The following is an 18,644-nucleotide window of genomic DNA, read 5'->3' on the forward strand; positions in this document are numbered from 1 at the left end:
CAGAGTGATAAGAGTTTGCACACTAGTTTGGATGCCATAGGAATTAGTTTCCATCTAAATGGCCTTGTCTTTATCCAAGATGTGTTGCTATCTTATGTGGCCTATCTGACAAGTAACCCCAAAGTGCCTTGAGTCATAAGTGAACTAGTGGTTTCTCTATTGTTGTGGTTGTCAGCTCAAGTTCATGAATGAGCTATTGACTAGTGTGATTACACCATGTAACATCTTCCAAATGTATTCTTGGTTCATGCTCAGTAGGACTTTTCAAATTGCGATGGTGAGTATGGGGATGGAAGGCAGTATTGTTAATGATATGCTATGAAACATAATGGGGAGCAAGGGAGTTGTGGGTGAGGTGATATCTATCAACATTTTGAATATCCACCATTTTCCCATCGGTTTCCCTTTCTCCTATGTGACCAATCTGATACATGTGCTAGAAGTGGTGGGCCACAGAACCACTATTTGTGTAGTCAGGGGAAAACCATGGGTGAGGCTCCTATGTGGAGTCTACCTCACCTATGAGTGGCATGTTCTCATCATTAAGATGTCTATGACTAAGAACATTAGTAGGGAGAGTGTCTTTCTTAGTATGTTTTTCATTTTCTCTATACTCAAACAAAGGATTATCATCTCCATTTTGATAGAGATTTGAAGCTAGAGTTTCATGGTTGTGACTTCCTATTTCATCAAGACTTTTTTCACTAGTAGTATTGGAGTATCTCCACATGCTAGTAGATGAAGTGGAAAGAGGGGCAAGAGCTAAAACTGAAGTGGGAGATAGAATACTTGAAGAAACATTGTTCTAATTTCTATCAGTATTAGTGTTATTATCAAAAATAGAGAAATGAACATACACACTTGCATATTTTTCTTCTAAGTTGAGAGCCAAAAATACCATCATTGAATACAACATCTGTACTTCTGATAACTTTCTTCCCAATTGGATCCCAAATTTTGAAACCAAACTAGTCTTCACCATAGCCCATAAATATGCCTCTTTGTGATTTTGGATCAAGCTTCCTTCTTTTCTCCTTTGGAACATGTACATAAGCTTCACATCCAAACACCCGAATGTGCAAATATGAGATTTTCTTTTCCAACCACTCTTCCTTTGGTATGTCAAAATCCAACTGAGGAGAGGGACTTCACTTGATTAAGTATATTTATGTATTACATGCCTTTACCTAAAACTCCTTGCCTAAACTAGCATTAGAAAACATACAATGAGCTTTCTCAAGGATTGCCTAATTTTTTGTTACATGCCTCTACAAAAAACTCCTTGTCTAAAGTCTTGCATTCTCTTAACATACTTCACTATCTGACCATATTCATCACACTTATCGAGCATAATGTAGTTCAACTCCACACCTATATTTTTAGAGAACCAAATCTCACCCCCATCATTTCTATGCTTAATACCAAAAATCTAACAAATAGAGAGAACAAAGTAGTGCACAAGCAAATTATCTTTCGAGAGGAGAAGCCACCTATAGAGACCTTGAATAGAAACTTCTAAAAAAGGTAAAAAAATGGAACAATGCACCAATTCCCTACTAACTTTTAAAATAATTAACCTCATTAAAAACATTGAATACTTCACAATAAATGCACATTATAGTGATTTCATGAGAGATTTTCACATAATGCTCCATAGGGATAGATTCAAAATCTTCCCAATTTAAAAAAAAATTTAAAAAAATTAGTGTATATTCCTTGTCCCATAAACTTGCATGCAACATTATATTGCCTTTGGAACATAATATGTTTTGGAAAATCACCCCATCTCTCATGTCAACCAAGACCCATGAAAATTATTAGTAACATTGAGAGCATCACCTTCAAAAATAATTTTCTCATAAACCTTCGAATGAGATAATGCGACCCCGTGGAAAAGAGCAAAAATCTCTACAATGTAGATTTAATGAAATAAATGTGGACAACATAATTGACCAAAACTATGCCTATAAATCCATTATGAGACCAACCCACCCACTTGACTAGGATATGATAGTGTTAAAATCTAAATAGAAGAAGTGTTTTTGAAATTTTAGTACTTAAATTATTATTTCTAAATTTGTTTCAAAACATTACATTAACTCTATAATATAAGATTACTCATTTATAAGTTAAATAAAATATTTTGTGAAGGATATAGTCATTGACCATATCTTGAGGTACTAATGGTATACATTAAATAGTGTTTGGGTTACCTTATCATCTCTCCCAATATTCATAAGTGATTTGATGTAAAACTAAAAAAAATTGACAAGTGTTATCGATAACGTGAAGTTGGACTAGGCCTCAACTAGAAAGCTATTTTAGTCGTAGCAAAACAATTGCTAAATTCACACATTGATAAAAGGTACAACTTATTCTTATCTTAAATTGCCTATCTCAATATTTATTGGTGGCATTTTCATGCCCAACTTTTACAAGCCAAAACATAACGCAATTTTTTTTTGGAAAGGTAAACTAAAGGGTAATATTTATATAGATCTATACTTCATCATGAATATCTTATCAAATTATGAGGTGTCTAGAATATAAGAATTCATGTTTCCTCAAGAATCTTAGAATTTGTTTATTCGATCATTAGTTTTGGAGATAATAATTTTTAGTTGATGTGGAAGATTTGTCTCCATTCAAAATTCTATATTCCAAGCTTCCATGGGAAGCCAATTTGTCTTCTAATGTTCATAGGGGTTCTAGGTTGTAACATAAAAGCTAGATGATATGATTTCATTATGAATCCACATCCAAACTAAGAAGTAAAACTTTATGTCTAGGGATGTTAATTACCCCTTGCATATCAATGTAGTTGCAATAATTCCATTGTTTGCAAATGTGGCTATGTTTACAAAAGTCCTAGATGTTCTGACTTTAAGTCATATGATCTTACTCATTACATTCTATGTGCAATACTATTATGGTATGGTTATTACTATTTTAATGAGATACTTACATTTCATCCTTTATTAGTTTACAACTAAATTAATGTTTTCCTAGATATTTTAAATTAATTCTTAATTATTTATTCACCAAATTTCTCTAACATGTTATTGTCCAATAACCCATTTTTAATTACTAAATTTTAATAATTCTCGAATAATGTATAGCTAAAGATACACCAACCATTCCTATGTCTGAACCAAGAATCATCTTCCATTTATATATATCTTTATACTTGTCCTCAAGGTGATGTACATATTTACTAATGTTTTTACATGTCTTACTAACGTATTATTTCTTAACACTAATTGGTAATCTAGGTTATGACATAATAGCTAGGTGATGTTATCATATCAGATTCACATCCTATCCTCGAGGTGAGACATTATGTACGTAATTTTGAAACACAATTTCTACATTCATGTTGTTATAATAGTTTCATAGTTGCTTTTGTGAAGATGTTTTATAATTGCCCTAGGTACATGACTATGCTCATTACATTCTATGTCCCATTTGATCCTAAACTATTATAGTAAGACTACTTCGATGAAAAATCTTGCACTATATCCTTTAATAGCTTTAGCCAACTATATGTTTTACAACTAGGTATTTCAAATCATTTATCATTTATTCATTATCCAAATTTTATGATGTAGTACTATTTACCAATCCCTTATCATTATTATTTAATGAAAGTAAATAAGAAAATATAAAAGCATAATTAATTATTACTAAAGGAAAAAAAACCAATTGCCTTAATTTTATGTGAATAAAAATTCCCTTTATCCTATATTATCTAACATTATAAACATACTAATATAACTCACTATTAATCACTTAGATCCTAAACAAAACTCACCAATACTAACTATTTATAATATATGCTTTCCTACTAAATAGGAGATTGCATTGACTAATCCTTACAAGCTAATGCCAACAAAATATTATAATGATCCTTTTTTACTTAGTAAGCCCATCCCTAACTTATTTAAATCATTAAATCATAATTAACAATTAGTATTTGACCCACCCCCTAAACTACAATTATCAATAACAAAGAAACACCTAACTACCTTACCTTTATACCCCTTTAACCCCAAACTTTTGTGTTCTTTTCAAGAATTTTTCTAGGCAAGTGAGAGGGGATTTAAAGTATGGTTGACTTTTGATTTAGCAGCCTTAAGAGATGCCTATAGATCTATGCAAAATGAGTGAGGGGTCTTGTCTTATACAAACATGAGTACAAGCCATGTTTCCATGTTCCCAAGAACACTTTTGTTACACTCTTCATAATGCCAAGCATACTATATATATATATATTTCTTAATGTTATATGCACCTTGTAAAAAGTGTGTCCACTTACCAAGGGAATGTGTTAATGATAGAAGTTGTTTTCATTTTTTTAAATTAATATCTTAAGGGTGAGTCAATGCATTGGGAAGTGGTTAGGTCTACAAACTCATAGTGAAGTGAGGACATATGTGTCCTATACCAAAGTCACACGATCTTTTGGCGAGGGATTCTAGGAATGATTAGGTGATATTATATATATATATAATTTTAAAATTGAGTTTCTTGACTTTACATTGTAGTAGGGTACACATTATTATAGTGTTGGTTATATTATTCTAATTGTGGATTTGTGACATGCAGTCACACGATTACCATGAGATTCCTTCATATGTAGATAATAATTCTAATTGGATGAATATAAAGCTTAGATTCCTAGCTGGTTATTTGATATATCTTTTTTTGTCTAGAAGACAAGATACATGGAATATTTTTATGATTATTTTATTGTCTATAATTGGGGAGAGGATTTATTTTCCTTTTCCTATACAATTTCCAAAGAGTTAAATTGTAGCTACAAGAGGATCTTCACTATAATTTTAATGCATCTCTCCTTTCTCATTTTAGGAGCCATGTTTATGAGTTGCCAATGATCTGATTTGACTTCCTCACTAATCTAAAATTTGCAAGTTTGATACCACCAAAGTAACTATCTCATCTAAGGATCTATTAAAACTTGAAACCAAATGAATCAATTTCCATGTATATATAATGATCTATCAAAATATAATAGTTCTCTTTCCATTGCATCTAATGCATGATAATTGATTTTTTCAATTCCATCACCTATGTTTTTTGAATTGAGCCAACTATATCAATAAGAATCTCCCACACAAAAGACTATGAAATATATATACCAATAGATTTATATATCAATATAAGGGGTAGTGTCTCATTTACATAACTTCTCAATATTAATCAATTCACATAATTGGAAAACTTACAATGATTTACTCAATCTATCTTGCATAATTTTTAAACAAATTATCCTACATGAAGAACCATAAGATTTAACTTTAAATTAAATGCACAGATCTTCATATTTGAAAAATCTTGATCATCTAATTTTATCACACCTTTCCTCACAATGAATATTTCCATGCAAAGACATCTATATACATTTCTCTCAAACTCCACTTTACACAATTATAACAATGTACAATATGAAGTAAATTTTTTGTTTTGCTATGAAACAAAAAATGAAACTTAATGTTGGTGTAAATAGATATTTTCTATTTACACTTTACTTAAGTTTACTTAGGCTAGTACATTATTTTATTATTTATCTTGTGAGACACTTAGGAGTTTGTGTACCTTTTTGAGTTGTCATGTTGACAACACAGAAGTGAACAACTATAATTTAGCACAATGTGTCTACAATACTGGAGTTTGCATCATTCACTAAGTTGTCATGTAGACAACATAGTTATTTACACTCCTAATTTAGCACATGGTGTCTACAACATAGATTTTCATGCTACACCATTGTAGGCTTATCCTCTCATAATTGCACTTACTTCTATTGTCATGTCCCCTTTTCAAATAATTAAAAATAATAATCTTTGCTAAGGCAGGCAGTCCCAAACAGGTGAAGTTTTAGCAAAAGGGGATAATCTTTGGAAGCAAATGGACTAATAAATGAATATTATTATTAAAATATGTTTTATTAACCCCTCTTGGACGTGAGTTAGGGTTATGCCCTCTTTTAAGGGGTTTGGAGGCATTTTGGGGGGGATTCCAGAACTTGATTTTTGCGCATTGCTTTGTTGTTCTTCAGAGGCTGCCAAACCTATGAAGAAGGAGACCAAAGAATAGGAGTTTGTAGGTTTAAAAGAAGGCTAAATATGGGAGTTTAAAGCCTTCCCATGTGCATGCTCATACAGAGTTTGCCTTTGTGCTGAACAGTGCAAATTTGTGGGTTTTCGGGTGTGTTTTTTGGTATGAGTTTGGTGTTTTTCAGTTGAGTATTTCATATCAGTTTGGGTTGCTGCTGTATTTGAAACTTTAAGATGTTAAATTAGAGCTGAATATATGTATTGGGACATGATTAAACTTTTGAGATAGATTATTAGTGTTTTTGTGATGTTTTCGGGCATTTTTTTGTTAATTTTGGGAGCCCGATGAGCATAGTTTTTGTCCTACATTTGTGAGCTGTTGTGTAAAGGCTATAAAGATCTAGAAATGTAATTTTGTAGGCTATTATGCTGCTGAAATTTCTGTAAAAATTTCCATTTTCAGATTTATTAATAATTTGTGAAGTTGTGAAGTTTTTTGGCACTATTTCGGACATACCCGATTTGGATTTATTCGAGAAATTGGCAAATCTTTGAAATATTGGTTGTTTGGTTTTAAAAATCTGAATTGAGGCTTGAAATATCATGTAAAATTAGAAAAGGGACATTTCAGTGGTATCAGAGCCATGATCTTGCCAGCCTAAGGGTTTGTAGAAGTTTGCATGTCAGTTTTGACAACTACCCAGATCTTGCATGTCATAATTTATGGTTGCATGTTGCTTCTAATCAGTTGCATGTAAAAATATATGGTTGCATGCTACTTCTAATCATTTGCATGTTAGTTCTTGGTGTTTGAAGAAGTTATAACATATTGGGGTTACACTCTACTTTATTGGAATGGATAGGTATAGTACAAAGTCTCAGAGGACACGATCTTGGACAATTGATATCTAGAGTTAGAATAGTAGAAAGGATGGTTATTTAGACATTCAAGATAAAATTAGGAAAATAACCCATGACATGTCTGAATAGTTGGTTGAGCACCACCGTATAATGAATGACATGTTGTTCGACCTAGCTAGGGTGGATAAGTTGACTGGATTTCTATTTGGCAGATTTTCTCATAGGGCAGATCACACAATTACCAAGAACTTGCATGAGGAGTTTGAGAAACTAGCTTATAGCCAGGCTGAGGTCTCATATTCTACTCCATCATAGGAGGTAGTGAGAAAGGATATTACGCAGATTGATAGTAATAGTCAACTTGATACTCAAATTGAGACAATTATATACAAGTCGTCAAAGGGTGATGTCACAAGTATTTAGGATGGTATCGTTACAACAAGTAGTGACTACAACGTAGTGGGTTCAGATGATGATTATGAGGATGTTGTTGTGCATGATGGTGAGATACCTGATAGAGATGAGCAAACATTGAGCATTCATGAATTTTCTGAGAAAGAGTACCAGGCACAGTTAGATGCTTCGTCACATGAGGTTGAGGTTGGTAGTACTTCACACGATTTGTCCAGCCAGCTGAAAGTGAACAAAGATAGCATTGTGACTTCATTATCTCATCATGATAGGTATGTGGAGTTAGTTGGTATTGGTCATATTACTCAAGTGAGGATTTTTCTTGAGTTACCAGCTGATTCTAGTTTACAGATATGGACTCGAGATTGTTGTATTGGCATTTGGGATTTAGTTGACTGGAGATCTTTAACACTTTTTGGTAGCAATGTTTATTTGGGTGCTATCATGGATTTGATTAGCAGATTGCATGGTTTTGTCTTTTCTTGTGCTAGTAGCTTGTCCGATGTTGGTATTAGTTTTTATACACCAGTGTTGGGCTTTGTTCATATATCCAATCGACCATACTTGCTGGAATGTGTTGATGATCTTTCATATTTGGCAATGTGTACAGATGAGTCCCAGGATCATATTGGCATTGATGACATCCAGGAGGATGTAGTGGGTAGTTTTGAAGACTTAGTTTCCTTGGGTACAAAGGAGTTGGACAGCAGTGCTACAGTTTTTGATACTCCGTATGTTGATATGAGCTTTAGAGTTGATTCACAGGATATGGATGGTAATACTCTAGAGACTAGTAACTTTGAGGATACTCCTTTAGACAGTGCATCAGAGGAGGTTTGTAGGAGACAGTCAATCCAGTTCCATCATGTGTCTAATCAGTTGAGAGTTAGTGAGCGAGACATTGCTATCGCTTGCCAATTTCGATGTTTCTCGTCAATTATTAGTAGTTTATGGATGGGGTTCTCTTACTAGTAATGAGTAGGGAGGCAGTTATCTTTCCTTGATAGAGTTCCACTCTTTATGGGAGGCTATCCAGATTCTAAGACAGGATTATATGTAGTTAGTAGCTGACAGAGATTATCTTATGGAGTGGGGCAGTACAGCATATGATGCATTGTTGGCCAAGGAAGATGAGGTGAGTGAGCTTATTGAGCAGCTTGAGGTAACTTTTGAGATTCTTGAGAGTACATAGTTGGCTTTCAAGGAGTCATAGTTTCATTTGGCTAAGGTGACCATGGAGTTAGAGAGACTACAGTCTTTACCTGATTCTATACAGTCACAATCCGTGGTGTTTGGTGATCCGAGGATGTCCATGGCCAAGATTGTCAGAGACAGTGGAGATGGGGATGCATCCATCCTTGATACTAACATTGGCATATAAGGTTCATTCCCACTAGAGTCGGGTTCAGTTGAGTTGGGTGTTGTAGTAGATTGTTGTATGCCTGACATGGTGGTGGCCTCTAGTACTGATGGCATGGAGACTAGAGATGTATCAAAGATCATGTGTGATGTTGGTGAGTCGGCAGTTGGCATGGTTTTTTCTAGTAATACTACTCCCTTGGTGATATCTTCGGAGGTAGTAGTCAGTTCCAACATGGTTAATGATCAATTGTAGTTAGTTTCATCTAGATTACAGTTTGAGCCACTGACTGAGATTGGCGCATTCTATCAGCATTACTCTGTGAGGTATGGTCATCAATTTACCTTTAATGACCATGATGAGATGATGATACAAAGATGTACTTTGGTTCCTTGTGCTTGTCATCAGTTATGGGATAGTTTGATGCCTCGGGATGAGAGTTGTGATGGACATGACATGGTGATAGGTTCTTTAGTTGACAACTTGATAATACATGACTTAGAGCAGGAGTTTGGGAGTGATGCTTCAGCAGTTGTTGTTACTACTTCTACTCCTTTGGCTATGACATCTCCTAACTTAGCTGGTAGTCAATCATAGTGGGCTATATCACTTGTTCATGGCAAATTTGGTTTGGGTTCCATTTCTTACTCTTTATCTTGTAATGTCTTTTCACCATCAGCAGTGCATGGGAGTTATGGTTATGAGATAGTGGTCGGTGATTTGCAGAGTTGTGTTGACTGTAGGAGTTGTACAGTGTGTGGATTCTCCATACTTGGTATAGTTTCATTTGAGAGAATTCACCATTGTTGCAGAGTTGGATTGTACATTTCATATAGGCCAGTGGGATACATTGATGGTATTTACTATGTTGGTAGTTTGATTTGTCCACTTTACTTGAGTTTTGATGTTCTAAGAGTTTGTGTCTCATGGGTTTTTGACTGTGGCAGTGGTGATTTTGGAGTTTGGTTGAGCTGTAATTGTCAGTTTGATTATGGATTCCTCTTGGTCATATTGCAGAGGATATTGTAGGAGCCTGTGTTAATTGGCAGTAGTATAGTTCATGACTACATTTGGGATCCAGGTGGATTGATTGGTTTATTGTTCAGCCATTGCTTGAGGACAAGCAATATTTGGGAGGGGAGCACTTTTCATGTCCCCTTTTCAAATAATTAAAAATAATAATCTTTGCTAAGGCAGGCAAGCCCAAAAAGGTGAAATTTCAGCAAAAGGAGATAATCTTTGGAAGCGAATGGACTAATAAATGAAGATTATTATTAAAATATGTTTTATTAACCCATCTTGGATGTGAGTTAGAGTTATGCCCTCTTTTAAGGGGTTTGGAGGCATTTTGGGGGGGGATTCCAGAACTTGATTTTTGCACATTGCTTTGTTGTTCTTCAGAGGCTGCCAAACCTGTGAAGAAGGAGACCCAAGAACGAGATTTTTTAGGTTTCCAAGAAGGCTAAGGATGGGATTTTGAAGCCTTTCCATGTGCATGCTCATTTAGAGTTTTCCTTTGTGCTGAACAGTGCAGATTTGTGGGTTTTCGGGTGTGTTTTTTGGTATGAGTTTGGTATTTTTCAGTTGAGTATTTCATATCAGTTTGGGTTGCTGCTGTATTTCAGACTTTAAGATGTTAAATTAGAGCTGAATATATGTATTGGGACGTGATTAAACTTCTGAGATAGATTATTAGTGTTTTTGTGATATTTCTGGGCATTTTTGTGTTAATTTCGGGAGCCCGATGAGCATAGTTTTTGTCCTACATTTGTGAGCTATTGTGTAAAGGCTATAAAGATCTAGAAATTTCATTTTGTAGGCTGTTATGCTGCTGAAATTTCTTTAAAAATTTCCATTTTCAGATTTATTAATAATTTGTGAAGTTGTGAAGTTTTTTGGCACTATTTTGGACATACCCGATTTGCATTTATTCGAGAAATCGGTGGATCTTTGTAATATTGGTTGTTTGGTTTTAAAAATCTGATTTGAGGCTTGAAATATCATGTAAAATCAGAAAAGGGACATTTCATCTATGCTTAATGGAGGATAACCCATATCTAGTGGACATGTGTCTGGTTGTATGACTTATCATAATGCTGATTCCTAGGCATTCTATAGAGATGCATCTAAGAGGCCTTTCTATACAAGAACTCCTAGTGTACTTGTACATTGAATTGAATACTATATAGTTATTTTGATCATACTCTGGTTTATTTTGTGCTTGTGTTTGAGTTCCTTGGTCTTGGATGAATTTTTCCCTAAGGAAAATTCTTACATAGTATCAGAGCTAAGGGAGATTCTCATCACATAGCCATTGGAGACCTTGTTGCTTCATCTCTCAAAGAGATCTAATTCAAATCTAGAGCATCTGTAAGAATTGGGAGTGTTTAGAGTTGAAGCATACCTTGCTATTTTGTCTAGAGTGATGATTTGGTGAAAATTGACTATAAATTTTCCTATCCTAGGCCAAAGTCAATTGTGAGGAAATTTTTTTTGCAAATCAAAACTTGAAGGCCTAATTTGCAAGCTGGGTATGGTCTTTTATTTGATCTATTTAATTCATTTTCAGATCTATTAATTCTAATATTTCTCTATATTTTGAGGATTTTTTTACAAAATTTTCTACCTAGTTGGGCATGTAGAATTTTTTTTTTAGTAGAACCAAGCAATCACATCCTAGCCCTACAAAGAATATTTAGAAAAATATTTTTTTGATTCAGTGGGCTTCATCTAAAATATTCTATCATACTTTGCACATTCTAGCATGGATATAGCGGTATCATTCCATAACTGGTAGACTGCATTATTTCTAGGCTACTTCACCTTTAACACATACTCTAGCGATCACAAGTTGTTTGTAACTCCAAGCACTTACTATTTTATTCACTGCCCTTTCTAATAAAATTGGCAATGTCAGGCTAAAAGTTCTGTTGGATTTTAATCTGCTATCAACATCAAGTCTCCTCCCACCATTTAGAACTTTGGCAAATGTAAAGTTTCTCCCAACATTGCTTTTTTTTTTCTAGCTGTGCTATTTGAAAAACTTGGTGATTGTGAATCATTCCTAGACACACGGCACAAGCTGAGATGCTCCCATAGTAACTAGACTCCCTACACACAGACATGTGGTGTGCATCTGAGTTAGCACTCCTGTTTCATCTACTGAGTTAGCAATACATCATCGCACAATCACTAGGACATGTGTCAATCTAGGGACTTTTCACTAGTGATACAGTCAACAAGCTGACTCAACACAATAGTTGTTAGACATGTTGATGACCCCACGTCAGCATTTGTACCTATGTAATTTCCATACAAATTTGTACATTTTCATACATGCTGATCTCATCAGCGATACAGGTGATATCATCACCACATCAGTAGGGGCTTGCATTTTCATTGACATTAGCAAAGTACTATCTTAAATTAGACAACCATTTGACTATCATTCAGAGGCATTTTTGAACTACTATGATGACCATTTGACTGTCAAATTTAACACCATATTTTCCTCTCTAGACCCCTCTTCAGATGTATTTTTGATTTGAAAGCCTGACTTTGAGAGGCTGTAACTTGGTCATCTAGACTACAAATCAAGTGCAATTTTTTTTTTTTTTTGGGTAGAATTTTTTGAACTTTTTAGTGGTGTAGCTTTTTTCTAGTTTTGGTCCATGGATTTTTTGGAAATAGTATTTTTTGGTGACTGTACCTATCTAATTTTACATTTTGCAACTTCAAACACATTGTATGGTCTCATCTAGATTCCTTTTCAGGTTCCATTTTTTGAAAGTGCATATCTTTTTATCTACTTTTTAGATCTATAGTTAGATTGTAGGCTTGTGTGGACAAAAATATCACTTTTAGAAATAGGTCATATTTTGCATTGTATTACTTCACAATTGTTGTATTTTTGAGCTACATTATAAAATTCTAGATTTGTACTCTAAACAAAGGTTGTAATCAGAAAAATTAGAAAGCCCACTTTGTCCATTTTGGCAAGTGGCCTATTGTAAATGCACTATATATAAAGTACCAAAATCATTCATTTTGGGGGATTTTTTGATTGAGTGAAAAGGGGGGGTTTGTACTATGTATTATGTCTCCTTGACCTTGTGCTCTTGCATTATGTTCTTTTTCAAAGTTAACTCCACATAATTATGCTACTTGTAAAGAAAATATTAAGGAACCATTGGTAGAAAAATGTTTACTACATTATGTAACTGGTGCAACAAAGAAACCTCCTACTGATGCTAATGAAGCTCAAAACGAAGACTGTGAATCCAAAAAAGAGATGGCCCTAGGAATCTTGATGAAAAATATCTTTGATCCTATCAAATTTCACATTAGGAAGCTTACCAATCCTATAGAGGTTTGGGCTAAACTTGAAGCATTGTATGGGACAATAGAAGAAGACATGGCTTACACCATAGAGGAAAAACTTGTCAAGTTGTATCCTAGGAATTTTGACACCATTAAAGACTATCTTACCCAAGTAGACATGAATAGGGAAAAAATTAAGGATTGTGGTGAATCCATCAAGAATGGAAAGATGATCAAACACATCATGAATCATCTTCAGCCTGAATATGCTCCTTTTGTTTCTAGTTTTAATACACACAAATTAACAATGGGTAGTGCCTATGTTACGCCTTCATTCAAGAAATTTTCAAAAATGTTGATCTTAGAACATGACAATCTAGTTGGTATGGGAATTCTCAAGTCTTCCAAGACTGAAGCCTTGGTAGCAAATGAAGGTAATTAAAGTGGTAAAAACTCCAACAAGAAGCAGAAGTAGTGGAAGGCTAAGCCACAAGATGACACACAAAAATCCTCCTCAAAGCAAAAATCTTCCTCAAATCAATCTTCTTCCACTCAAAAATCTTCTTCACAACAAGGAAAGTCTTCTTCCAAAAATAATCAAAAGGGGAACAATTCCAAAAAAAAGGAGAAGAAAACTTGTTCCTATTGTAAGAGGAATGGTCATGATGAACATGAATGTAAGGATAAGCATATTGATGAATTGATCAACATAATGAGGAAACACAAAATTGATGCACCAAATGAATATAAGGATAAGGGATCTTCATCCACTTGAAAGGGTAAGGGACAAGCTTTTTTAGAAAGTACAAACAATGCTAAGGAATGGGTTCTTGATTCAGGAGCAACACATCATATGGGTGCTTCAAAGGAGAAATTTTCCTCTATGAAATCATCAAATGTACCTTACATCTATGTGGGAAATGACACTCAAGTGGAAGTTGAAGATAAAGACAATGTTGAGTTGTAAAATGGCATCTTCAAGGATGTACTTCATGTTCCTAACCTTAGCACCAACCTTCTCTCTAGCTATCAGATAACTCACTATGGATGTGGTAACAAAGTGGAGTTCCTCCCTGATATATTTATGGTGAAAAATCTCAAAGATTATTCTATGGTGGTGGTTGGAAAGGCTAATTATGAGATAAGACTTTATTCTTTCTCACATTTGTGCCTAAGTCCACTTCCCATGCCTTGATGACTAATTCAAATACTCAAAGTAAACTATGGCATGATAGATTTGGAAATCTTAATTATCACTACCATCAACAACTCACCAGCAAGGATATGGTCATTTCTCTACCCCAATTCAAGTATTTAAAGTGTCTATGTCTAGGTTGTGAAGTAGGCAAGCATCCTGAAGAAAAATATGACAAGGGAAAGTTTTGGAAGGCAATTGTTGTTCTTGAATTGGTTCATAGTGATGTAGCTAGCCCATTTCTAGTACCATCATTTGGTAAGGCCCACTATGCTCTCACATTTATTGATGACTTTTCATGGTACACTTGGGTCTTTTTTCATATTCATAAGAGTGAAATATTTGATAACTTCATCACCTTCAAAGCTCAAGTTGAGAAAAAAATTAGGGAAAGCCATCAAGATCCTATGAACATATAATGATAGGGAATATGTCAACTCTAGACTTATAGACTTTTGCACATATGAGGGTATTGATCTTCAACATTTAGTTGCATACATGCCATGGTAGAATGGCATAGCTGAAAGAAAGAATATAACCCTTAAGGAAATGACCACTTGTATGCTTCAACATAAGTCTCTAGATCAAGTGTTTTGGGTAGAAGCCATGTGTTGTGCCAACTACATCCAAAATAGAAGTCCACATAAGGCCTTAGATGGAATAACACCTTTTGAGGCATGGTGTGGAAGAAAACCAAGTGTAAAGCACTTCAAAGTTTTTGGTTATGCAACATGAGCAAGGATACCTCCATAAAAGAAAAATCCATTAGGACCACAAAGAAAACCATGTATATTTGTTTGATATCTTGACCATCTCAAGGCATACAAACTAATGGATCCAGAGAATTGTGAATTTTTTACAAGAGGAGTGTTCACTTTGAAGAAACTTATCCAAGTTTGGCTTCTTCACCTAGTCCATCTTCCTCCTTTGTGGACAATGATCATATTGATGATAGTGACTGAAAGGATGAGATTCCTTCAAATTTGACTCATAGGACACTACCTTCATAGGGTTCACAAACAGTTGAGGCCATTCCTTCTTCTTCCACTAAACCTTATTGGGCATAGAAAACTCTTGATGGAGCAATTTCATTGGTGGGAAATCCTTTAGACACTCAAAGGACAAGGTCACAACACAAGTCATTTCAACATGCATATATAGCCATTGCTTCAGATCCATAGTCATTTAAGGAAGAATCTAAAATTCTAGAATGGGACAAGGCTATGGAGGAAGAATATAATTTTTTGATGAAAGAAAATACTTGGGACTTAGTTCCCCTTCCCAAGGGAAGAAAGGTGGTTTGATGTAAGTGGATCTATCAAACCAAATTTGTAGTAGATGGAAGTGTGGATAAGCATAAGTCCAGACTAGTAGCCAAAGGGTTCTTATAGGTTGTAGGTATTGACTATATAGAGACTTTTGCACCAATTGCCAAGATGAACTCTGTTCACCTAACACTAGCTATTGCTGCAGCTCATGGTTGGGTTGTACACCATATTGATGTAAAGAGTTCTTTTTTGAATGGTGATCTTCATGAGGAAATTTATATGGAGTAGCCATAGGGTTCATACATGATTCTACTATCATTTTTAGATTGAAGAAGTCTATTTATGGTCTTAACCTGACTGCTTAGGCTTGGTATTCCAAAATGGATTCCTTCCTACTCTCAGTAGGATTCACCAGGTGTCATTCTGATTCAAATGTATATATTCTTCAAAAGAATGACTCACACTTGATACTAGTGCTTTATGTAGATGAATTGATCATTATAGGGAGCACTTCATCCATCATTGCCAGTGTTAAGACCTCTCTACAAGAAAAATTTTTTGTTATAGACTTGGGTTTGCTAAATTACTTCCTTGGTATTGAGGTTAGATAATATTCAATAGGGATTACACTCTCTCAATCCAAGTATGCTCTTGACTTGCTTTCTTAGTTTCACATGAGTGATTACAAGCCTACTCTTACTCCCTTTCTATCAGGTGTCAAGCTAGAGGCTAAGTGCACCACTCCACTTGTTGATGCTACATTATATAGATAGTTAGTTGGGAGCCTTATACTTGACACATACATGCCCTAATATAGCCTTTGCAATTGCCATGGTTTCATGCTTTATAAAAGAAACATGTGTACTTCATTGGAAGGTTTCCAAGTGAATCTTTCACTACATAAAGGGTACACATACACATGAGATACATTCTGCAATAGGTACAAGACTTTAGCTAGTTAGATACACAAACTTGACTATGTAGGGGACCTAGATTCTTGTAAGTCTACTTCAGGGTACATTTTTCACCTTGGTTTTGACCCTATTTGTTGGTAGAGTAAGAAGCAAAATAATGTTGCTCTTTCTTCCACAAAGGTTGAGTATCAAGGAGTTGTCAATGTAGCTACAAAGGCTCTTTAGTTACAACACATCTTGTAGAAGTTTGGATTTGATCTACCTAAGTCTATAGTTATTCATTGTGACAATCAGAGTGCCATTGAGATCTCTAAGCATCCAATTCAACATCATTGGACAAAGCACATCGAGGTTCACATGCACTACATTAGAGAGATTATACATGAGTAGATCATTGCACTATAGTACTGTCCTATAGTAGAGTAGGTTGCTAATATCTTCACCAAACCCTTAATTGAGGTCAAGTATATTCATTTACGAGATCTCTTGGGGGTGCAAGATGTTGTAGAAAGGGGAGTCCCTTGACTTCTCTCTTCTTTCTTCTAGGAGGGATTTTTTCCTCATTAGAGGTCTTCTCTCTCATCTTCTTTATTATACTTATCTCTCTTTTTGGAGGAGAGTTTTTCCGATGAGGTTTTCCCTCTTTCTCAATTTTATGAGAGATTGTATTGTATCAATGTATGTATAGCATTACTTTTGTACATGGGCACCTAACATGGCCTTGTAGCTAGGACCCATTATGCATTTGTGATCTTAAGTGCTTTCCCCTAAGTTGCACTTAAGGGGGGGTCTTGGTGTAAATATATATTTACTATTTACACTTAAGTTTACTTAGGTTAGTGCATTATTTTATTATTTATTTTGTGAGACACTTAGGAGTTTGTGTACTTTTTTGAGTTTTCATGTTGACAACATAGAAGTGCACAACTCTAATTCAACACATGGTGTTTACAACACTAGATTTTGCATCATTCATTGAGTTTTCATATAGACAACACAATTATTTGCACTCCTAGTTTAGCACATGGTGTCTACGACATGGATTTGTGTGCTACACCATTTTAGGCTTATCCTTTCATCATCACACTTACTTCCAATCTTAATGGAGGATAACCATATCTAGTGGACATGTTCCTAGTTGTATGACTTATCATGATGCTGATTCCTAGACATTCTAGATGCATCTCAAAGGCCTTTATATACAAGCACTCCTAGTGTACTTTTACATTGAATTGAATACTATATAGTTATTCTAATTATACTCTAGTCTATTTTGTGCTTGTTTTTGAGTTCCTTGGTCTTGGGTGAATTTTTCCCTAAGGTGAATTCTTACACTTAACTCCACAACACATTGGGAGATGCCATGGGAAAGATTATGTCTCTCCACACACTTGACTTTCAACATATCTAGGAGTGAAAGCCTAATATCTTCATAGGAACCATCTTTCCAAAACTTGCAAAACACACAAAGCTTTCAACCATGGAGGCTCACCTCCCATCCTAGGCTTCTATGAAGCCACCTACCAAGCAAGGGAAACAAGATCCAAACAAATTTTTACTCCAATCTTACAAATGCATAACACATCACAGTTATAACACTTAAACAATCACATCCCAAGGGTATTTCATAGTAGTTAACCAATGGAAACTTGAAGATAGGGTGAAGGTGTGATTTCAAAAGGAGAATTTCCATATCATACCATATTTGCAATAAGAAAATTTCCTAACTTTTTGAGGCTTTCACAAATATCCTCGAAGCATACTACCACCAACTATAGCATCCTTGAAAACCCATACTCCATAAACTTCCTTTCTACACCAACATTTCCCTTATCACCCCCAAAACAAGATATGAATGCATATGGCATACAAAGGAGCCCATAATCCAAGGTTCTCAACTACATTTCAAGCCCAACTAAGCCTTTCACCCTGGACTTCGCTTCCCTTCCCAAAGGGTGAGTGAAACCCTCACACCCATAACAACACTTGGCATTCAAGTCTGTAAGAATTCAATGAACTCAAGCACAAGCACAAAATAGACCAAGTATGATCAGAATAATAATATATATTCAATTAAATGTACAATTATACTAGGAGTGCCTATATATAGAGGCCTCTAAGATGCATCTAGAATGCCTAGGAGTTAGCAACATGATAAGTCTTACAACTAGGCACAAGTCCACTAGGTGTGGATTATCCTCCATTAAGCACAAGAGTAAGTGTGATGATGAGAGGATA

Source organism: Cupressus sempervirens, chromosome 3 (genome assembly GCF_028749045.1).
Source record: "Cupressus sempervirens isolate cs-2001-9-10 chromosome 3, ASM2874904v1, whole genome shotgun sequence".
Classification (NCBI taxonomy): domain Eukaryota; kingdom Viridiplantae; phylum Streptophyta; class Pinopsida; order Cupressales; family Cupressaceae; genus Cupressus; species Cupressus sempervirens.